General features: G+C 38.7%; 1 protein-coding gene across 1 annotated transcript in view; it reads left to right on the top strand.

Moving 5' to 3' along the window:
* The window catches only part of NOVA1 (NOVA alternative splicing regulator 1), a 235,180-nt gene that overhangs the window by 206,009 nt on the left and 3,767 nt on the right, over nt 1-25,404 (top strand). The gene's annotated exons all lie outside the window — the stretch shown is intronic.

The raw sequence follows: 25,404 nt of genomic DNA, 5'->3' as shown, positions 1-25,404 counted from the left end.
GGGTTTGCTCTTGCCAACTGCCTAAGTTGGCAGATAACTGTTATCTTGTAACTTCAGAGTTACAAACCAGTTTGCTTTGTTGATGGTACCTCTTAGCTGGGCTGGGTCAGCTGATTTAGCCAGTCCTATTGCTTCCCAGCTCTCCCGGCAGTAGGTTTACATTGCTCCTGGTGCTGATAATAGCAGTCCTGTCATTTAGGTGCTGTATCCTCTACTGAGACACTGTTGGATGACTAACCAGATTTTCCCAGAATGCACTGACACAACCATGGGTAAGTATCATGATAGGCTCAGATGCACAAACCTGTTTGACACATTGGTTATATCAGTGTTGTAACCTGGGCAAATGAGAATGCCTAAAATAGTTACAAAAACATGGATGTCTTTGTAGGTTGGACTAGCCCTTAGTGTTCCACAGTAATAAGGTAGTTTTATGGATTGTTAATTCGTTTCTGTATAATGTGACCTCTCCGTTTCAATTTAATAAGAAGGCGGAGTTCTCTGTCTGAAGACAGTGCTGATTGTGCACTCTGGACATAAGGTAATCATTAACATCTCTGATATATTATCTGGAAAGAACTAAGGAAATTCATTTTTCTGGGCTACTGTTCATTCTGTGGTAGGAGTCCAGGGTAGATGCCAACTCTCTATGGTTACCTTGGTTTACTGGATTGAAATTAGCATTTGGGAGTTCTGTATGGGTGATGGGCCTCAGTGTCTTTGTCTGCAACCAGTTCCTGAGTAGAGTTAAAGCTATGTGCTGTAAACTGCATTTGCTTTTCATCTGTTTCTTTGTGTAAGTCAAGTGATTTGTATTATAAATCCTTGTTGGTTTAGAACCTCCACATCTCCCTATAATTTTGCAGTGGCTGAGATCAAGTGATGCGCCTTTGTTGACCATATTTGTGTACTCCTATGGATTTGAAACAGCATATTTTCGATGCCATAGAATTTGGTGCATAAAAAATAGTTGAAAATAAATATATCCCAGCAGTTGCTATTTGGTGTAATGCTTTTTTTACCTTCTAAATTATGTTTCTCCCTCTCTGATGTGCCACTCAAATGTCTCTGAGGTTGATTATGCTATTGATATGTAGGTAGGTAGTGCTTAGTATTTGTGTCGCTTGTCTTTATTTTATTTTTTCACTTTCTCTCTGTGCCATTCCTCTCTACTTGAGTGTTATGGAAACTTCAGCTGGGAAGTTCCTGAGACACAGGGCATAACAATAGTCTCAGTGCTAAATCTTTAGGCACTATTTGCCTATCACTTACCTGACATACCTGATTAGTCTCGTTATAGCTAGTATGACAACACCCATTTTTTCATGTTCTCTGTATATATATATATATATATATATATATATATCTTCCTACTGTATTTTCCACTGCATGCATCCGATGAAGTGGGTTTTAGCCCACGAAAGCTTATGCCCAAATGAATTTGTTAGTCTCTAAGGTGCCACAAGTACTACTCGTTCTTTTTGCTGATACAGACTAACACGGCTATCACTCTGAAACCTAGCATACTAAGTTTCAGATTGGTGTATCAGACTTAGAGATATCATTTCCAGTTTAAGTTTTCAGTTGTACAAGATTTAATTAAATGACTCCTGTTGACTTTAATGAAAGGTCTGTGGTCTAACTCTATGCAACTCTGAAAATTTAGGATGTGACTAAGTCAAAGTCAGGGATCTTTAATATGGGCCAGATCTGGTCCAATCGTGTGCACTGGCACAAGGGAGTAGAGGTGCTTAAGACATCCATCCTCTTACCCCATTGTACTTCTGCAATATACCACAGCTTCCTGTGCTTAAAGGGAAGCAGGCTCAGTGGAGCTGCTACTTTCCTCACTCTTGCAGGTGGGCAGGGGTTGGGGAGTGGGCAGAGCCATGACTACACCCTCTCAATGTGCCCAGCAGCATAGCTGTGCTAGAGCATCAGAGAGCGTAGGCTGCAACAGGTATAGACACATCACAGTCGACTCCTTCTCCAGAATAGTAAGGAGACAAAGAGGCAATTGTGACTCAAGGAATCACTATGAACAGGGAATCAGGCAATGACTCCGGGAATCAGGCAATGAACCAACACACTGCACCTTAGTGCAGGCACTATCCCAAACTGAACATCTGCCCTATGTTGATGACCAGTTTGGGATATTGTCTGCACTAAGGTGCAGTGCGTGGGTTCATTGCCCCTGGAAGCAGCTCTGAGGAGGAGAAAGAGGAAGGCTGTTGACTCCCTGCACTGTGGGGAGTAAGAGGATGGTTTTCTGCCTACACTAGTGATGAGCCCTTTTTCTATAGCACAGTATCGTGGACTCTGAGCCAACCAGTCAGCCCCTGTTAATATCCGTTATACTACAGTCCAAAAAAATGTGACCTCACAGCTTATTTAGAAGCTATAAACATCATTTTTCCTATTCTTGTGCATGTGGTTATTTTCACTGTTACTTTTTCTGACAGTAAATTAGATTTCCTGTAGGTAATAACAGTCAAGGCCCAGTCAAAGAATTACTGACCAGCAGGAATATTGTAACCTTAGCCACTTAGTAAAGACCTTAGAAATGCCCAGGGGGCAAGTGCAATATTGCTGTTAAACCTGCTTGGGTTTATATTCTGTCCTAAATTGAAAGTTTTATGGTTTTCCTATTGTGCCAAGATTCTTTCAGCATACCTTCCAGATAATTGGTCACAGTAATGCTCCAATTGTACTGGGTATTTCTGGAGAATGAATGCACAGAACAACAGCCAGTCATATTTTCTCTTTTATTAAGGACATGCTATTTTTATGGTCAGAAAAGTGACTGTGAAAACTGATATCTTAATGTTTTGAATTTATTTTTCTATCAATTACTTCATATCAAATTAGTCATAATTATAAATTAAAAGAAGCAATTTCTCAGCATACTTTTGTTATCTACTGAGATTGTACATTTTTTCAGGACAAAGAACAGGAGTACTTGTGGCACCTTAGAGACTAACAAATTTATTAGAGCATAAGCTTTCGTGGGCTACAACCCACTTCTTCGGATGTATAATTTTTCAGGACAGAGGCTTTAATTATATGTTTTTCAGTGCGTAGCACAGTGGGGCTAGGGGCCTTTAGATGCTACTTCAAGACTAATCATGTAAATCAATCTGCCATTTCTACATCCTACATCATCACTGTACTGTGTTGAGAGGAGAATAAAATCTTTCTTTAAAAAAAGCACAACTAGGAAACATGCTGTTTCAGATGCATATGATACGCAGATGCTTTTGTTGCAGGGTTACAATTCTAACCAAAACCACTCTTGAAAAGCTGGTAAATAAAAATTAAATGTAATTCTGTAAGTAACCTGCTCACAAGATAGTCCTGTTCTTAGGTCTGGTTTTATTAACACAGAAATTAACTATAAGCAAACTTAAGTACGTTCAAACTTTTCCCCTACTTTTAGCTGCTCCCAGTGTTCTTTCTTCCAGGCTTCTCAGTCAAAAACTCTTTCTAGAATGCCACTCCCACTTCTCTTATGTTCAGTTGGGCTATTAAGCCACTGTTGTGAGTCACCAGAACCCCCTTTACATTCCCGAGCAGGATTAACACATACTAACATGGTGAATTGTTTGTCATTGGTTTTTAAGGTTTCAGAGTAGCAGACGTGGTAGTAATGCCTATAATTAAGGTTGCCTAACACTTGTCAGTATGAGACATTTTTTTCAGTTATCTGGGGGTAGCCGTGTTAGTCTGTATCCACAAAAACAACAAGGAGTCCGGTGGCACCTTAAAGACTAACAGATTTATTTGGGCATAAGCTTTCGTAGGTAAAAAACCTCACTTCTTCAGATGCATGGGGTGAAAGTTACAGATGCAGGCATTATATAATGACACATGAAGAGAAGGGAGTACCTCACAAGTGGAGAACCAGTAGTGACAGGACCAATTCGATCAGAGTGGATGTAGTCCACTCCCAATAATACATGAGGAGGTGTCAATTCCAGGAGAGGCAAAGCTGCTTTTGTAATGAGCCAGCCAGTCCCTAGTCAAGCCCAAATTAATGGTGTTAAATTTGCAAATGAATTTTAGTTCTGCTGTTTCTCTTTGAAGTCTGTTTCTGAAGTTTTTTTGTTCAAGAATAGTTACTTTTAAATCTGTTATAGAATGTCCTGGGAGGTTGAAGTGTTCTCCGACTAGCTTTTGTATGTTACCATTCCTGATATCCGATTTGTGTCCATTTATTCTTTTACATAGGGACTGTGCAGTTTGGCCAGTGTACATGGCAGAGGGGTATTGCTGGCACATGATGGCATATATAACATTCGTAGACGTGCAGGTGAATGAGCCCTTGATGGTGTGGCTGATGTGGTTGTGTCCTCTGATTGTGTCGCTATAGAGTAGATATGGGGACAGAGTAGTCAACGAGGTTTGCTACAGGGATTGGTTCCTGGGTTGGTGTTTCTGTGGTGTGGTGTGTAGTTGCTAGTGAGTATTTGCTTCAGGTTGGGGGGTTGTCTGTAAGCAAGGACTAGCCTGTCTCCCAAGGTCTGTGAGAGTGAGGGATCATTTTCCAGGATAGGTTGTACGTTGTTGATAATGTGCTGGAGAGGTTTTAGCTGGGGGCTGTACGTGATAGCCAGTGGTGTTCTGTTGTTTTCCTTGTTGGGCCTGTCCTGTAGTAGGTGATTTCTTGGTACTCGTCTCGCTCTGTCAATCTGTTTCCTCACTTCCCCAGGTGGGTATTGTAGTTTTAAGAATGCTTGAATAAGATCTTGTAGGTGTTTGTCTCTGTCTGAGGGATTGGAGCAAATTCGGTTGTATCTTAGGGCTTGGGTGTAGACAATGGATTGTGTGATGTGTTCTGGATGGAAGCTGGAGGCATGTAGGTAAGTATAGCGTTCAGTAGGTTTCCGATATAGGGTGGTGTTTATGTGACCATCACTTATTTGCACTGTAGTGTCCAGGAAGTGGATCTTTTGAGTGGACTGGTCCAGGCTGAGGTTGATGGTGGGGTGGAAATTGTTGAAATCCAGGTGGAATTCTTCAAGGGCTTCCTTTCCGTGGGTCCATATGATGAAGATGTCATCAATGTAGTGCAAGTAGAGGAGGGGCGCTAGGGGACGAGAGCTGAAGAAGCATTGTTCTAAGTCAGCCTTAAAAATGTTAGCATACTGTGGGGCCATGCGGGTACCCATAGCAGTGCCACTGACTTGAAGGTATAAGTTGTCCCCAAATCTGAAATGGTTGTGGGTGAGGACAAAGTCACAAAGCTCAGCCACTAGGCATGCTGTAGTCTCATCAGGGATACTGTTCCTGATGGCTTGTAGTCCATCCTCATGTGGAATATTGGTGGAAAACACTTCTACATACATGGTGGCCAAGATGGTGTTTTCAGGAAGATCACCAATGCATTGTAGTTTCCTCAGGAAATCGGTGGTGTCTCGAAGATAGCTGGCAGTTCTGGTAGCGTAGGGTCTGAGGAGAGAGTCCAAATAGCCAGATAATCCTGCTGTAAGAGTGCTGATGCCTGAGATGATGGGGCATCCAGAGTTTCCAGGTTTATGGATCTTGGGTAGCAGATAGAATACCCCTGGTCACGGCTCTGGGGGTGTGTTCCCATGCTGTAGCTGTGAGTTTCTTGAGCAGATGGTATAGTTTCTTTTGGTATTCCTCAGTGGGATCAGAGGATAGTGGCCTGTAGAATGTGGTGTTGGAGAGTTGCCTGGCACCCTTCAGTTCATAGAATCATAGAATATCAGGGTTGGAAGGGACCTCAGGAGGTCATCTAGTCCAACCCTCTGTTCAAAGCAGGATCAATCCCCAGACAGATTTTTGCCCCAGATCCCTAAATGGCCCTCTCAAGGATTGAACTCACAATCCTGAGTTTAGCAGGCAATGCTCAAACCACTGAGCTGTCCCTCCCGCCCATAATCTGACCTGTTCATTATGACTACAGCACCTCCTTTGTCAGCCCCTTTGATTATAATGTCAGAGTTGTTTCTGAGGCTGTGGATGGCATTGCGTTCTGTATGGCTGAGGTTATGGGGCAAGTGATGCCTGGAGTTGACACCTCCTCATGTATTATTGGGAGTGGACTACATCCACCCTGATCGAATTGGCCCTGTCACTACTGGTTCTCCACTTGTGAGGTACTCCCTTCTCTTCATGTGTCATTATATAATGCCTGCATCTGTAACTTTCACTCCATGCATCTGAAGAAGTGAGGTTTTTTACCCATGAAAGCTTATGCCCAAATAAATCTGTTAGTCTTTAAATTGTCACCGGACTCCTTGTCATTTTCAGTTGTCTATACTTTATCAAACTTTAACCATTTGGGATGAAATTTTTCAGTCCATGTGTCTTCCTCAGGCAACCATTTTGAAAATGGGCAATTCTTCATGAGTTTCTCTGAAGATTTTATTCCTCAGTCACTGCTGACACACAAACTTTCAGTTATGAAAAATAACAGTCGCCCTTGATCCTATTTTAAAAAATGTTCTTAAAATGGTGAAGAAATTATCCTTTATTTGTAGGTGGTCTGTCAGTGTGAAACTTCATATAATGTTAGTTTTTTATGCCTTTTGAATTTTTATGTAGTTTTTGTTTGGTTTCATATAATAATTTTCAATAGGAAGTGGTCTCTGAAATTCATCTGTGGCAGTCTCACCACTTTTTGACAATTTGTATTTTTTTTTTTAGAAATTGTATATCTACACAAAAATTAGTAGATGAATGAATTTTAAGTAGTTGAATTCCAGAGACCACTTCCTATTAAAAGTTATTATAGGAAAACAAACAAAAACTACATAATTCAAAAGACATACAAATGAACGCTGAAAGGCCACCTACACATAAAGAATAAGAATAATGACTTCACCGTTTTTAGAACAGTTCTTAAAATAGTAATTTATACACCCTTTTTAAAACATTTCCTTCACTGTGAAGTCATGATCAGTACCTCCATAATATTGTATGCTATTGACGTCTGATACTAAGTTTGTTACATTTCCTTTGTGGGTCGTTTTATTGTTGCTCTCTCCATAAACTATCATTGTTTTAGAACTGCAGTTAATTTTATTGTGGTGTAAATGACATTTGATTAACTTCAGGAATGTAGGGCAATGGAAAGCAAACTTGCCTTGTGCAAAAATATAAAGAGAAGTAAATGCAATTGAATAACAATATTTGTTTATGATCTTTACTCTGTAAGTTGTAGTCATATTCACTTATATCACTTTAAAAAATAATGGCCAAGGTATATAAAGGGCAATCTTGTTGCTTAGGGGTCTTATTGGTCTCTTCTATTAATTCATTTAAAAAAAAAAAAACTAGAAGTCCTCACCCACTCTTCAGGAAATTCTATACATCAGCAGCAGATGACAGGGTACTACAGAGGTTTGGATAGTAGGATAGTGCAGCTTGTAGTGTTTCTGCATTGTAGAACACAGATTGTAGGACTATGTCCTGTGAATATTGGGCAAGTTATATATGTAAAAATAATCAACTTACCGTGTAAGGTCATCTTCCCCAATTGCCTACTGTAGATCTGAAGCAGAACATGTTGGTACCATCAGTTGTATTCAAGTGTGGTGGTTCTCTGAAAAGTGGCACTCAAAATGGCGTGATGAGGTTTCATGTTTCTCACTGATTCCATGTTGAATTTGCTCAATTTACAATTAAAAAGGTATTTGCTTGTTTTCTAAGTGGCAACCTGTAAACTGAATCCGAGCTGTGAGAGTCATGTTGGTCTCGCTGTTTTTCACTTACCTTCATCAGTAATAAAAATGCTGCATTCAAAATTATGCACCCATTCCAATTTGGAATATGTTATGGGGATGGGGGCTGTAGGGGAAAAGTATATTTTAAATTTATAATTTCTCAAAATTTCTGAAAATTTCCCTTTTGGCAATTTCCACTGCATTGTAAGTGCTTCATTCACATCTCTAATGTAATATGTCACAGGTGGCCGAACTGTGGCTCGTGAGCCACATGTGGCTCTTTTACAATTAAGTGCGGCTCGTGGAGCCCTCCACATACCCCCATTCTCCACATACAAATCGGGGGGGAGCTTGGGACCTCTGCTTTGCAGCGGGGTGATGGGATAGGGGCTTCTGCCCAGCAGGGAGGGGGGCCGAAGCCCTGAGCCCTGGCAGGTGCTCCTCGGCTCTTGACCTTCTGAAGATTGTCATATGCAGCTCAGAGGGTCAGTAAGTTTGGCCACCCCTGTAATATGTTAAGTATCAGAGGGGTAGCCGTGTTAGTCTGAATCTGTAAAAAGCAACAGAGGGTCCTGTGGCACCTTTAAGACTAACAGAAGTATTGGGAGCATAAGCTTTCGTGGGTAAGAACCTCACTTCTTCAGATGCAAGATGACTGTTGCTGTAATATGTTGTTCTATTTTCATGCTCCTACAACTTTTCTTATGGTTATTTATTGTTCACTTAACCAGTGCAGAAATGTAATAAGAATAATTCAAGCCATTTTATTTTCTTAATTGTAATTGTAATAATTTGTGATATTAAATTAACATATGCCCTCTACCAGTGAGATGCTGAAATGCAGTCTCCCATTTAAGGTCCTTTTAAAGTGTTATTGCTTTGTGGAGTAGATTAATGATGAAATTAAACTGTGATTAATGTTGTGGGAAAGACTCTAGTGAAGCAGAACAGAATTCCTTACAGATCTTCTACAGACCAGTGCTTATTTGCAATTAAATGATGCAGAAGAAGAAACCATGTCAGAAGATAAGCAGGTCATTGAGGAATTATTGATCATGTTATGTGCAAGAATATCTAGTTGAATGAGCTTTACAAAAAAATGTATATATCTGCTCCAGAAGCAAAGTTACAGCTCCTTATGATGGGAACAGAAAGAAATAGTTGATAATTAGTTTTTGATTAAAGAAGTTTATCAGTTTATATATGATTATCTTTCATTTGTGTTTGAACTGCTTAATGTCATTCGGCTTTGAATGAATTCCTACTTTTATTGTTTCACAGTAATTACAGAATTCATGCCAGACATTTCAAATATATTCTCAATAGCAGTTTACAAATAATGTGAGACTTTGAATTGCTGGACAACACATATTTATGTATATGACATTAATAGCGGTCTTTATTACATACAAGTTCTAAATAAATATTTTGTTTTAATTTTTGGTGATAAAATAACCTATTCCTATTTTTCTAACACTAATATGGGAAAGTATGAATGCAAGACAGTGACATACAAATTACAACTCAGATGGCAAATCTATGTGAGATTTAGAATTCTGAATTTAAATTTGTTAGAAACCATGAATGATTTGAAGATAATTCAGTATACAGTAGAACCTCAGAGTTATGAACACCAGCGTTATGAACTGACCAGTCCACCACACACCTTATTTGGAACCGGAAGTACACAATCAGGTAGCAGCAGAAACAAAACAAAAAGGGGGTGGGGGGAAGCAAATACAGTACAGAACTGTGTTAAACGTAAACTACTAAACAAATAAAGGGAAAGCAGCATTTTTCTTCAGCATAGTAAAGTTTTAAAGGTGTATTAAGTCAGTGTCACCAGTAAACTTTTGAAAGAACAACCAGAATGTTTTTTCAGAGTTACGAACAGCCTACATTCCTGAGGTGTTCGTAAATCTGAGATTCTAATGTAAAATACATACATATGTGATGCCTTGATGCATTAGTTTAATATGTTCTCTATATTAGTTATGGTTTAGTCACAAATTACAAATGTTATTACTGTTGTAGATATAATATATCTATAATCCATGGTTTATACCATTCAACACTTGTCACTCAAACTCAAATGTAGTAGTGTAAGTATAGTACAATGTGTATCATATGTCAGTTAAAATGTGTCAATTATTAAATAAAATATTCTTGCTCTAGTATCGATTGTTCCAAAACATTCACACCATCTTTCCTTTTGACCACTGACTTTTTAGAAGTAAGAAAAGTGGAGGAATCGTAATGAAATATAAGAAATAAATGTGTCTATGACTCCTTGGTGGTGATAAACCATATCAATAAAGTATGAGTAGTTTACTACCAGTTTCTGAATACGGAATTTTTCTGGAATTTTTTGTCATTTTTATAATATTAGATTACTTTTATTTGAAATATGGTCTAGTTTGCTGTCTAAACCATGAAAAAAATACCCATTGCTGTCAATATTTCATGCCAATGTTAATATGGCTGAATGAAGTGGCACCAATACTAATGATTTTCTATTTTGTGCATGTTTGAGAATTTTCATAAATTATAAATAATTTATAATACACAGATTGAGCATTGTCTTGCAAAGAGGCAGTGTTTTACTATAAAAAAATTACAATTCAGAGTTAACCTCCACCTTGTGAACCTGATGCTTCATGGGTGCGACGACATAATCATAAATTAGTCTTTAATTGGTGAAATTAAGCCCTTCTTTAAAATGAAATCACCACCTGCTCTTAGAAGTAATAAAGACTAATTGTATCTAATTAATTTTTTTCAATTAAAAAGAAAAAATATAATGAACAGTATTGAAATCTGCAGCCAACAAGCATTTGTAAAGAGAAAAATATTTTAAAAGCATAATTTAGAGCTGCTGGTTTCCTCACTTTTTATCAGTGCTTGGAGACAGATGTTTTTTATTTTGTATTTTAAAATGATTGTTTTCAAAATGATGTTATCAGAGCTGTGGTTCCTAAAGGACTAAGCGCTAACAAGAACATCTGCATCAGAATATAAGAAAATTGAAATCCATCACAGCAGAAAAAATAGGGTGGGGTAGTAGGAGTAGAGGTCAAGGCAACAGATGAAGGTAAATACATGTCTTTAAAAGGAAAAAAGAAAGGAAACCTATAGAAGCCATGAATTCCAAAAAATGAATCTGATGACTCTGCCTTTACTCTTTTGGAGTAATATTTTTAAAGTTAGGTGCACACAAATAATTACTCATCTATCTTTGGTGTATAAATGCCTGATGCATGTGTGCAAATGTGTGTATATGAACAGTTGGTGTAAATCGCCATTTCACCATGTGCCCCTTTACACTAGCTGAGCATCTAACCACAGGTATTTACATGCATATAATAGCTACACTTCAATAGCTGTGCACGCCTGGCTTTTATCATTCTTGCCCACAATTCAAAAATCCTCACCATTTCTTTGTTTTTATGCTTTATTTTTACTCAGTTTCCCTTTCCTGAAATATAGCTACACAGATCCCCATTTTTGGAGGAACATATCCCCAAAAGTGCGGATCTGTGGAGACAATATATTTGGAGAATTTTTGTTCAGTGGTATGTCTTTGTAATTTTCCTCACTGGGCTAGCTTTAATAGGATACACATCTCAGTTTCATGAGGCTCCTGAGGAGAATGCAATCATCTACTCTTACTCCAGCCTACTTGTAACTGAACTTTTTACCTTTCAAGGAGGTTGGCTTTTACCACTGGCCCACCTAACACTCACCAACTCCTCTGTTGCATTTTTTTGGGAAGGGATATCACAACCTCTTCCATGCCTTTAATCTTATAAGCAAATAGTTACTAATTTCTGGCACTACCTCCGCCAATGTCAGGAGTTCTGTTTCTCTCTCTTAGATGCCTTTCAGTTATCACCACACTTCCATAATCCAGTTCAGGTTGTGTTGATTCAAAGAACATTTCATTGCCAGTTTACAAAAATAAAGAGAAAAAAAGTCATAAAATTAAAGGTAACTGTAAATAAATCACACTTAAACAAATACTATGATAAGTGCTAGGCTGTCCTGTAACTTAGTTACAAAGTATTGAAATATTTTCCTAGACCAATGTTCTGGTATTATTAGCTTGTTTTGTTCTCTGACCCTTGTCAGAAAGCACCTCTGAAAGAAAATATTCAGCGTGTCTGTGAGAGGAGACCCTCATCTGTCATGAGGGTCTCCTCATGTCATGTCAAAAGTCTCTGTTAACATTATGGGGTTATGTTATCCCCTAGTCCAATCAAAAGTGGTTATTATACTTGGAAGACATGCATTCATTAGTGCAACTACATTCCTTTTCTAATATAGAGTCTGCCAATTAACTTTTTTTTAACCTTAAGAGGTATGGATATTGAGCTATTGTTTCTTTAACTGTCCCGTTCCTCTTTCATTAACGCCATCTTTGAGATAGGCCTTTGTTGACATATTAATTGTGTGGTTCCTACTAGATGAACTTCCCATTCTAGCAGTTAAGCAGACGATAAGACAATTGTCTGTTCTGTTACTGCCCCTTTGCACTGCCAGAATGATGTAAAGGGATCTTAAAACTAGCAGAGGCAACCATTGGAAAAGATCCTCAAGTTAGGGGGAGTCTCCACATGCTGTAAAACCAACAGAGTTGCTCTACACAGCATTCCTCACAGCCAGTGATATAGGTGCTGTATAGGGACTGTGGCCAAATTTCCACTGCACTAAAGCTATTCTCAGCTGTGTGAACAACCCTAGGGAGATGAGGAGAGCCAGATGTAGTTCAGAACAGAAATCAGGCTGCTCTAACTTATGCACAAAAGTAGCTTAAAATCAGATTTGCATCCCTTCATTTCTCCATTCTTATACTTAGCAGAGCTTGGCAGAACAGAGAATACAATCAGAAATTCTGTATGTTGAGTATTGTATATATTATTAGACAACCTTATAGACTTAATACAAAACCATAATTGTTCATCTAAATACAGCAGTTTAACTTCCTACCCTCCAAACTGGTCATTTTTCACAATGCTCATATGAATATAATGCAATAATTAATTTGTCTTTCACCATTTACTGTGTGTGTGTGTGTGTGTGTGTGTGTGTGTGTAACACATATATATTCTGTGGTGCAAATGTTAAGAGTTTTAAACTAATCTTCCATTGTTACTTCACAATTTTGTACCTGCAAACAATTTGAATGTACAAAATGGGGAGCAGTTTCAAAATATCAAGCCCCCAAAATATCAAGTGAATCAGCCATGCCACACATTGATGGTACTAGGAACTGTGCAGTGTTCTTTGTGTGTGTGTGTGTGTGTGTGTGTGTGTGTGTGTGTGTGTGTGTGTGTGTGTGTGTGTGTGTGTGTGTGTATGTATGTATACAGGCGCTCTGTCAGATAAGTCATATTTAACAAAATTCCTTCCCTTCATTACTAGTATAACTTAAGATGGGGGGGGGGAAACTGTTCTGTTTACTACATATGTGCTGCAAGAATAATTTTCAGAGACAGAGATGGAGTAACTCTAACACTGAATCATCTTAACTCTATAACAGAGAGACACTCTTGTTCCATAGAACCCTTCTATGGAAGCTTTTCATTTGTTTTATTTCATGAACATACTTATCCATTAAGTTATTTCAGCTGTGACTTTCTAATACTTGGCTTTAGTTTAGTGTAAATAGAGTAGGATAATATACTTGTCCTGTGTAAGGAAACATTTTTGCTGTTTTTGTTTTGTTTACTTTATTTTCTTTTAGAATCATGAATTGTGGGACGATGATGTCCTTTTGTTATTTTCTTCTTGAGTTGTTCCTTGGATGTGAACATGCCATACCTATTTTCCCACACAAATAAGCAAGTGATAGAGTCATGTGTTGTGTTATGGTGGTAGTTCTTCCCTTTCCTGCAAGCTTCTCTGTTAGAGCTATCTTCAGTGAGAGAGCAGTAATTAGGAGTTTATTTTTTTCTGTCATTGCATAGCTACTGGGACCTTTTGAGCGAGTTAGTATCTTAGTGCCTCTTTTAAATTGTTCAACTAAAATCATATTAGTGTGTGACTTCTGAAGAAAGACTGGTGCTTACTTAAAGAAATTAAGAATTCATTAAAGTGTTTCTGTTCATTTTACTCTTTGTAAAACCCTTTTTCACAATGTGGTGCCTAACCATGACAGTATCCTTCATTCTCACATAAACTGTGTTGGCTTCAGTGCACTTATATGAGGAGGAAATAAGCTTTTGCCCATGCACAGACTAGTCGCTTCTCTGGTCATTGGTTCACAGGTTGACTGTTGATGTTACACATTTGTTGAGGACAAGGGAACACGGCTTCAGTTCCAAACTGGCAGAAAAGGTCATGGCCAGGAGTTTCAAAAAGAGGTGCCTAAAGTTAGACTGATGAATCCATTTTTAATGGAGTGAGTACATGGTCTGGTTTTCAAAAGTGCTGAACATCCAGCAGGCTACTTGTATTTAGAGTTCTAAATGTGTACCTAGAAGTCTAACTTTAGGCCGCATTTTTGAAAATCATGGCTCACAACTTTTTAAAACAGACAAGGATACTGTCTAAAGATGGTAGGGAATCCTGGAAAAGAGGAGCCCAGTTTCAATGAGATCATCATCTACCTTCCTAATTGAGAATCCAACTGTAAATGTCAGATCCTACCATAACCTAACACCCAGATGTTGGTCACTATGCCACGGATGCCATTAAATCTTGTTCAGAGAGAGACTGAGTCCTTACATGAACCCCATCAGCACCAGATGGAAAGGTTGATTCTCTTTCATGAGAAGAGATGTAGTCCAAGCCACAATGGAGCTGAGAAGTTGCACTAGCTCCATACTACTTTTGTCACTCAAGGGAGACTGTTCTAACCCCCCATTTTATAGTAATGGCCCCAAAGTTGCAATCTTATTATGGGAAAGAAAAACTAGCTTAGCAACTACACTACAGTAAAAGAAAGTGTATAGTAGATAACAGATATGCCCAATATAGTTAAATATTTTAATTACATCAAGGCTGTATTGCATATATTAAATATTTGTATGTACTCAGATAAAATTAGTCTAGAGCAGTGTTTCCCAAACTTGGAATGCCGCGTGTGTAGGGAAAGCTCCTGGCAGGCCGGGCCAGTTTGTTTACCTGCCGCATTCACAGATCTGGCCAATCGCGGCTCCCACTGGCTGCGGTTTGCTGCTCCAGGCCAATGGGACCTGCTGGAAGCGGCAGCCAGCACATCCCTTGGCCCACGCCGCTTCCAGCAGCTCCCATTGGCCTGGAGCAGCGAACCACGGCCAGTGGGAGCCGCGATCGGCCAGACCTGCAGACGCGGCAGGTAAAAAAACCGGCCCGGCTCACCAGGGGCTTTCCCTACACAAGCGGCGTCCCAAGTTTGGGAAACACTGGTCTAGAGAAAAAGTGGATCAGTGTGAATGAATACCAAAATAATATTTTTGTTTTCAGAATCTTTTTCTTTTCTCCATCAGCATAGTGTTGCCTCTTTCATTTTTTTAATCTTGCCCTTCTTAGAGAAAAATATGTTTCTCAGGTTACCATGTCCCAAGGGGAGACCATAGCAAAACCTAAATGTACATCAAAGAGACAAAGATACTGTCTTGCTAGCATTTCAGGGTTGAAATTTCACTGCTTTGAAAATGTTAGTTTCTGGTTGGCCTCACTAGGAGACTCTTACCAATATCCTCTGCCTCAAAGAAATAACTGGGAAGAACAGTTGAATGATGAATTGATCAAACACTTTAAGGAGTCCAAGGGAGCTTTAACTCAATGTAGCTCTCTACAGAAGCTCTTCTGCTTCTGAGGTCAAGTATTTCAATTGAGGTAGTATTAGATAATCTATGTGGCAACACTTAGCAGAAAAATTTGTCTTCTCTGCTAGGAAAATAAATAATGAGAGTATAGGAATTCTCCCTTGATTGTTACTAGGGAGACAGATGATGAAAGAGTGCATTCCAAAATACATAGTAATAATGATAATAATTAGCTCTTCATACCAAGATCCAAGCATGGTCCTAGAAGTCCTTTACTAGCCATTGAAAACTGTAGTGATTAAAATTTAAATCACTTAAATTTAAGTGATTAAAATCAGCATTAGCTAACGGTCACAGTTGCAGCTGATATACCTCAATTTTTCCTTTTAATTAGCATAGAAAATAACTAAAACCAAACCAAATATCTCTGTATAACTGTTAGTAAATGTTGACTTTTAAATGGCAAACACTGAAATTTTCTCAAGATGGGAATGAGATTTTATTCTGCTAGTTTTGTGAAAGTCACTGGACTTGGTCTTGAAGAATCAATTCAGTCTTCTCCATTCCTGGAGTCGATGTTGCTCCTGAGTTCAGTGTATCTGAGAAAATGTATGAGCTATTTATAACTTCACATTAACTACATTTTCTTATGGTCTATTCAAGTTTTTGATCCCACCATGCTTTTTCAGTTGTTTGCCATAGTTTTCTAATATAAATCTCAGGCATAATAAGAAACATTATAAAAATATAGATAGCTATGCCAGTGAAAACCCATGGAAATTTGCAGGTATAGAATTATTAATGTTACCATTTTTTCAGAAGATGGAAATCAGTAAGCAACCTGATCATCTGGGCTGTGTCCTATGGAATTCCATAAAAATATTTTGTGTGCAATAGCTCTGTTGTTTCCTGTGTACTTGCGTCTTCCCCTTTGGGGAATTATAGGCTGGTTAGTCTGTGTATGGGAAAGAGCCACTTCTTTCTCCAATCTGCATTGCCACAAGAAGCGTTCAGTGAGCTGTGCTCCACAGCACAGTGAAGCCAACCTCCTTCATGTTCTCCCCAAATCCTACTCCTCCACACTGCAGAGTGAATTGAAATGATTATGTTTGGTCTGGGGACCTTCACAGCCTTGGGGAGACATAGCACCGCATTTGCCCCAGGTTGTATAGGCTTTATTATATGAATTGTATGTTTTGATTCTGCTGTGTACTGTACATTATGGATATGATAAATATCTTGTATGATTAGCTGTAGCAGGTAGCCATCTACGCACTGTACTAGAGCTGTTTATACTAGAGATACTGGTCAGTGTCCACAGAGCAGGGTGGAGCTATTGAATACTAACTTAAGCCTTATTTTTGTATCTTCATTTTATGTATTAACTTCATATCATATTTCCTAAAGATAGTTTTTTATCTTCTTCGGGTCATTTTTAAATATTAAAAACAAATCGCTTGTTCATTTTTTCCTGTCCCTAATGATGTTGTTAATAAATGATTTGTCATGAATCACATATTAACCCAGGAGAATTTATTACTTACAGGTTTAACAATACAGGCCTTCATTACCTGACTGATAAAGAGCAATAAATGGATTCTAAGAACTGTTTTAATAAGATTTTTTATATATTGATTATTTTTTTTAACAGTATGCTTATGTCACCATGAGTAATATCCTGGTGTCTGTAAAGAAAAATATGCTTAAATCCTTTTTTAAAGTTAGCTTTCAATACTGACAAGCTTTTACTCTATGGAAGCTAACAAAAAGCTCTTGCTGAAACCAATGTTCATTAGTAGAATTTAATAAGAAAATTTTAAAAATCTTTTGTCAATAAAAATATGATGTAGTTTGGAGTGTCATTCAAAAATGCTATAGTTTAGCCAACAGTATTAAAGGAGGAATTTCATAATGCATTTTTAGGATGTCTTGCAGGTAGGGTGACCAGACATCCCAATAAAATCAGGACTGTCCGATATTGAACTCTCTGTCCCAGGTCCCAACCGATGTTAGATCAGGATGCCATTTGTCCCGATATTGTAGGGTTGCCAGACCTCTGGTTGGCATGGGGCTGGCAAGCTCCCTACCTAGCTGGCTCTGCACAGCTCCCCGGAAGTGGACATCTCCCTCTGGGTCCTAGGCACAGGGATAGCGAGGGGGGCTCTGCATGCTGCCCCCTCCATGAGCATTGGCTCCGCAGTTCCCATTGGCCAGGAACCGCAGCCAATAGGAGCTGTGGAGGTGGCGCCTGCCAGCAAGGCAACACACAGAGCCACCTAGCCGCACTTCCACCTAGGACCCAGAGGGAAATGTTGCCACTTCTGGGGAGCTGCCTGAGGTAAGTGCAACCCAAGCCCCAGCCCTGAGCCCCCTCCTGCACCCAAGCTCCCTGCTGGAGTCACCACTCTGAACCCCTCCTCCCGTGCCCCAACTTACTGTCCCAGCCCCGAGACCCCCCCTCGCAGCGGAGGCCTGAGCTGGAGCTGTGCACCCCTCACATGCAGCTTGCGGCAGGGGTCGCAACCCCGCGGCATCTGGCGGGGGTCAGGACTGTGCGCCCCCGACTTGCAGTTGGGCTGGAGCTGGGGCCGGGCAACCCCAACCTGCGGCATGTGGCAGGGGCTGGAGCCTGGGATGTGTGCCCCCGACCCGCGGCTTCCATCGGGGGCTGGAGCTGGGGCAATGCGCCACCCCACCCGTGGCATGCAGCGGGGACTGGAGCTGGGGTTGTGCGCCCCTTACCCACGGCATGCAGTGGATGCTGGAGTCGAGGGCCTGCAGCATGCGGCGGGAGCTGGCGCCAGGGCCATGTGCCCCCCCGACCCGCAGCATGTGGCTGGGGTTAAGCTGGGGACCTGCGACCCGTGGCATGGGGCTGGAGCCAGGGCTGTGTGCCCCCCGACCCATGGCATATGGCAGGGGCTGTGTGTCCCCAGACCCGCAGCTGGAGCCGGGCCGTGCTTACCTGCAGCTTGCAGGGGGTGCTAGAGCCGGGAATGGAGCCAAGCCATACGCCCCCCTTGCAGCTTCCTAGGGCTGTACATCTCCCTCCTCTTTGGTTCCTCAGGGGGCTGTGAGTCTGTGGCTGCCTCCCCGCATGTGTCACCATATTTTATTCTTGCGATCTGGTCATCCTACTTGCAGGTCTTCTACACACTCAGTTTCTAGTCAGCTTCAGTGAGAGTCACGTGCTCTTTAACCAACAGCAGGCTTTTCATCTCAATGAAATTTAAATATAATTTCTTCATATAATTTTCAACGTTCAGGTGTTTTAAAAGCATGTAAACATATATTTAGCCATATATTTACCAGAGTTAATGGTGATAAATAGATCATCCTTTGTGTTTTGTTTTTTGTTTTTTAATATGCAGTTTTTTATTACGGGTTTTGTACTTAACTTGAAAATTCCTACTGCACTTGAAGGCCTAGATTCTCAGCACTGCTATGGCTGCTTTAGTTCTTACTTATAGACTTTAAGGTCAGCAGGGACTATTAAGATCATCTAATCTGATATCCTGCATAACAGAGGCCATAGAATTTCACCCAGTGATGCCTGCATCAAGCCCAATAACTTCTGATTGAACTAGAGCATATCATCTAGAAAGACTTTGTGCCGCTCTGGTGCCACAAAGCAGCCATAAAGCTAATGGATCCAGCCCTTTAAGGATTCTTTTGGCAGTGCAGAATTAGCACAATAGCTCTAAACCAAATTCTTTGCAACTGAACTTGTTCCAGGAAAAGGGAGCAAGGTTATGGCATTGCTTTAAACAGGGGCAGCTGGGCATAATTCTGGGACCAAACCAGCACCCAAAGGCCTTGTGCCTGGGAAATCATAAAACTGTTTGAAATCCATCTTTGTCCTACCTTCTGCTCCTGCCCGCAGAACAGCTCAGCCAGACCAAAGAATCTGAATCATAGTATTTCTTTAAAAAGTATAAATAATCTTTCTGAAAATGAAATCTCACGTTTATTTTGCTTCTGCAAATGTAAAACGGTTCCCAAAGTTTGCAAACAATATTTGTATTTTGTAATACTGAATTTAATGAATTAGACTTTAAATTAATTTGTATAGGTGACTATAAAGTACAAACAGGGTAACATATTTTGTTCATTTGTAGGAGAGCTGCTAAAATAGTTTATCTATTCAGGGGCATGCCCAGCCCCCCCTCTTGCATGCTCACTGAGGTTCCACAGCACAAGGGATTTGAATAGGACATGGGGAGACACACAGTAGGTGTGCACTCCATGATTGGCATTGAGCCCCGAACACACCAGTAAAAGGAGGGCAACAGATGCAGGTACACGGGCTCGGCTACTGCACTGATCTTCCACTCCATCTCCTGTGTGGGGGACAAATTTAATTACCTGATGTAGGCAATAGTAGCTTCCATAGAATAGGTCTGCTGTGCTTGGGGATGATGATTCCTTCCCCACTCCTCTGAGTATCATTCAATTACTAAGATATCTAATTAGACCTGGTGCTAGGGATTGGGGCTCAGTGTTAAGGTCAAATACGGATCCAATCAAAGTCAGTAGGAGTTTTGCTAGTGAATTAGGTAGGACTTGCATTTGGCCTTTAAAGATTTTATTTCATTGCCAGATCATTGTGCAGTTTCTTTCTTTTAAGCAGTTCCAATAATAATATTATCTTATATTTACATCATGTCTTTCAGCCAAAGCATCTCAAATTACTGGACTTTATAAACACAGTAAACATTCAGCCATTTGTGAAATACAGCCATGTCTGAGTGCATTAGTGGCAACAGTTTGTGCAACACTATACAACAAAGTAGAGCAAGAAATGAAGGACTGAAACTGTATGGTGATTTTAGAAAGGCAGTGTGAAATCATTTTGAATTTAGCCAGATGACTGAGACTAACAGCACAGCTCTTACTAAAAGTGCCATAAGATCTTTACTGACCACAGCAGTTAGGACTTCAATTTTACATTTCTTCTAGATGTTTCATCTGAATGACAGCTTAGTATGTGTGAATGATTACTTCACTACACACACACTATAGGTTCAGTAACAGAGTGAAAATCCATGTTTATGTGCGGTTGTATAATTCAGTAAGTAACCAGCACATTATTTCTTTTTTAATTATAAAAAAGTGAGAAGTGTAAAGGAAGCTACTCAAAATACATTAACACTCCTCTGAAAATGTAATTTGAAACTCATGAAACATTAATACATGAAGTAGGTAATGTTGTTTTTATGTTACACAGAACAAAAAATGTATGTTATTAAAATGATGTATCATGGAGAATTCAGTTTCTTCCTCTCTTCCACTCGGAAACTTTTGATTTATGTTTATACAAGGAAGAAGGACCTATACATAGAATTTTTGTGCCATTTTTCATTATACCTTGGAAAGATATATTTGCCAATGGCTAAATACTTCTGAGAATAGTGTGACCATATGTATAATTGAGCAGAGACAGAATTATAATAATTCTCCTTTTTCAGCCCACAACTTTCACTTGCAAGTGGAAACTGCTGTTGGAAAAAGACAGCCTTTCCATATAGATGTTAGACCCCCACATGCAGCCACTGGCAGAAAAACAGTATCTGCTTCTGCACCTGCAGCTGACTTTCCTTTCACATGCCAATGTCAGACTATTACAATTTGGAATGTAAACTGGGAAGAGTTTTTATTTGCCTATAAAGTTCAATAGTCTGACATTGGCGTGTGAAAGGAAAGTCAGTATTCAGGTGCTGAAAATGGGGAGAAGTGTCAGAAGTGTGATGAGCCAGACCTCTCAAATGGTCCAGGCCCAAATGTGAGACACAGTGCTTGACAAAGAACCAAAATTAGGGACAACAAAATAATTATTCATGCAGGAAATTTAAAACACTACAGGATTCTTTCCTTTAATATAAATAACTCTTCCCATAACCTCAATTCTGAGTCTTCATTTCTGATGCAAATAATTTTCAACAGTAAAAGTAGGCACCAACTTTTGTGGAAAATTGGTAACTTTGGTGCTAAAATGAAAGACCTCAAGGAGTATAGGTTCACCTGAATGGAGGATTAGCAACTGGGTCTGACTGGGCACTGAAGATCATGGGTGGGAGAGGAGCCAGGTTAGGCTGGTTGGAACAACTTGTGACATTTTTAGATGTAAATATTTCCCTGCTGTATCTGCAGCACTGTACTGGTGCATGGGAACAAAGTTTAGTACAAAAAGACCAGTCTAGTTTCATTGTCAAGCTGACTAAAGTACAAATAGTAAATAAAGAGCATAATGAGAAAAAGTGAAATAGATATATACAATTATTTTATTATTTTATAGTAATCTAAGATGATTGTAGCACAGGAAAGACATTTTTAAACGCTGTATATAATTTTTATTGTATTGTGAAAAATCCAAACCCCTGATTGATGTTATTATGCCATCCCAGGGTAGGAAGGTGGCACGGAGCCCCTTTCCTCCCTGGGACAAATCTCCTAGACCCATGATAGCAGTGCATTTAACCTGCAATCAGAGGAGCTAGGGTGGGTGAGCCCTATCTCTTTCTGCCAGGCTGTCTAGCAGTCCCAGGCAAGGTAAGTTAGTTAAGATGAAGACAATGTGGAATTTTGATGAGGTAAGTGGGGCAGAGTCCAGATTGAGTTCTGAGTGGTTAAAATAGAACTGGTGAGTGTGGCAGACAGAGAAATTAGATAGAGGTGGACTTTGGAGATCAAAATGCAATTAGGTCAGTGTGAAATAGTTTTTTTTAAGGGACGAAATATGCATTTATTTTGGGGAGGAAAGAGGTGGAATTGTTTCAGGGTGGGAGGAGAGAGGTAAAATGAGATAGAATAACAGATTGCAATTAGATGAAGTGAATAAACGTCACAGAAGGAGAGGAATTATTAGGAGAGATTCAGGGTGTGGGTTATAACTAAAAGTAATGGGATGAAACTAAGACAAAAAACTATATTGAATAGCCGGAAAAATCATCTTGACAATTAGATGTATTAGGTTGTTAAATAATCTCCATAAAGAAGTCCGATCACTTGGGGCTTTTATAACTAGAGAGGATAAAACTAAAGAAGAGAATCCCATGTCAGCAGGGAGATGAAGAATTATTTTGTTATATCAATACTGAATTTTGGTATAATTTAGAGTTTTCTTTATAACTTTCATTTAGAATAGCCTTTACACAATATTTGATGTATTTTTAAATGTGTTTATACATCCAAACAAAATGTATTCCTTACTGGGATTATTATAGTAAATCCAACTTTTGAAAGGGATCGTCATTTAAAGAAGAGTTAATAATGAGAACATGTAATTCACTATTTCTAAAACAATTTGATATTTAATAGAATGTGTTTTCTATTTCAGTAGGTAGAAAATGTATAACAATGTCTAGAATCCAATAATTATCACATTTCTTCTCCAAAAATAAATTGTCATAATTTGTGTATTAAGTTTGTATTTTTAAGTACAAAGAATTGTTGCCTATTTATCTTCACCATTTAAAAATACTCATGGTAGTGTTTCTTATTGTCAGTGACTATGGTGTTTTTATTGGAGAACTGAAGTTGTGGTTTTACACTGAAAATTGACGATAAAGTTGACACCTTTTTACTCAGCAGATCTGCTCTCTGTGTATTTAGAGTCATATCTGATTACTTACATGATTACATTATTATTGGTTTTTTTTACTACTGACAGTCCTGCAGATCAAACATAACTATGGGAGAGTGAACTGGATTTTGCATGTGACAAGAATAGTTCAATCAAATACCTAATACTGGATACTTTTGCAACCCCACTGACTTCAAATTATGTGCTCTGTTTCACCTGTGCAACTCCACTTAAGGCCAATATTTGTAACTGGGGACAAAATTCTGCCTCCAGAGCCTTTAATGTTGGCGATGAGGCACTCTCCAGAATGAGCTCATTTTGACTTTGATTCCATGCTGAGTTTGCAGGGTTGGCATTTATTTAAAAAAAAATGTGTAAACTGACATTTTGATATGGAAATCAGTGAGACACAATAGATATGAAGCCCCACAATGCAGGTTTAAGGTAGATCATACCTGCCAAGTCATTTTTTAGAGTAGAAGTGAAAAAAGTACTTTGGATGATTCCTGTAGATGGACTGAAACTCATAAATTTAAAATTAGAAAACTCATATTGAATTATTTTTAATTAACTCAAAATGTCATTGGACTAAATAGACATATATGGGGGGGAAGTTTAGCTTGTGAGAGTTCATATGCCTTGCTTATGAAAAATGTAAAAAAGGACTTTAATAAATCATGTGACTTTACTTAGATATTGTGTGTGCAAATGGTAAAACACTCACAATTGAATCATGATAATAAAATGTACCCAGTCAAAATTAACTTGTTAGAATTGACACTAAGAATCTAACCTTCAAAAGTGCATAGTTAGGATCTGAGTCTGACTTCTGTATTTAAGCAAGACACCCACTGATTCCAGTGGAACTTCTGATAAGAACCAGTGAAAGCACCAGCCCCAAAAGGTTCAAAATGAGCTTTAGTTTGATGGGGTTTGTTCTTTTTTAAAATCAACTAAGTCAGTATGTCTTTCTGTCTTCCAACTAGGCTTTTATACTGCACCTATCACTGAGGTATCTGACTGACTTGCCTGCTTGGCTATAATGGCACAATGTGCCCAAGGCTGACAAGTCACAGCTACCGCAAACCCCCAAAGGAGCTTAGCATGGCATATACCATTGGGGTCAGGTAAGGTTTTTTTTAGTATGTGGCACAAACCATAAACCTTCAAAATATATACTACAAGAAATGCCACATTATTGAATCTTCTTGGCTGACTCCATGTTCCCTCAGGAGCTGATAACTTTGCATTTCAGAAGATGTAAACAAAAATAGATAGGAAGGGTTCAGCTAAAATAATTTAGTATTTTTTATCTCTAGATCTCACATAACTTATATGTGAGTATTTTTATCCACATTTTATAGATGGAGAAACTGATCAATAGAGATCTTAAGTGGTTTGACCAAGATCACACAGTATGTCAGTGACAGCTTGGAATATAACCAAGGTCTCCTGATCCTGTGCCTACAGGCTCCTTGATATTTAGGTCTTGGAGCATAGAACTGCACTTAACGAATTTTTAATAAATAAGAACCTTATGCTTTTATTTCTTTAGTTTTACATAACATCTTTTGGTATTGATTAAATGTAACTGAAATGTTAGAGATTAAAAACTTCAGATTAGACGCAGAACAATTCAAACATTAAAAACTGTTATTTTAGATTAATATTTTGAATTTGCATATTTTATTAAATGGAAAATATTAACCATTCTCTATTTTTTAAATATATCGTACTTTTAAAGATTTGACTGACATTCTCAGCATGTAGATACTGAGGTGACTGGTATTTTATTAAAACCTAAAACAAATGGATGGGTAAACTAGAACAAGCTTATTTTCTAGGGCAGACATTTTATTTGAAAGTTAGCCTCTTGAAATTAGAATAATAAGATGGTAATGTCAGAACAATGAAAATAATTTTAATTTTTTTATATTTATCTGTTTTTATTGTTGCTAATATTGAAATGACAGATTTGGGTAAAAACAATTTCAAAACTGAAAACTATTATTCCCAACTTTCTACTACATGTAACCTCCATGTATGAATGAGTGGATGTCAGTATGCCAGTGTACATGGAGGTTTGTGCAGAGAAGTTGTTGTGTTATATTATTAGGCATATGGTATGTTAAAAGATCAAAAATATTTTAAAGAAATGTATATTGCAGACAAATGTGAGAAAAATCACCAGTACACTATGTTGAATTTTTAATTCTTTGGCCCTGATTCTCTACTCACAAAATTGTGAATCGAAAGTTAATCTATTGAAGTTAGTGACGTTATACCAGTGTAAAACTTGTTTAAATGAGAGGAATAATCTGTTATTTTAGGGAAATGCTCCTCACTGAAAACATTTCAGCAGAGGTAATAAAACATGTAA

This window comes from Terrapene carolina, unplaced genomic scaffold (assembly GCF_002925995.2).
Source record: "Terrapene carolina triunguis isolate 2854851 unplaced genomic scaffold, T_m_triunguis-2.0 Scaffold96, whole genome shotgun sequence".
NCBI classification, from domain to species: domain Eukaryota; kingdom Metazoa; phylum Chordata; order Testudines; family Emydidae; genus Terrapene; species Terrapene triunguis.
The sequence above is the reverse complement of the archived record's forward strand: the minus strand, read 5'-3'. Positions and strand labels throughout refer to the sequence as shown.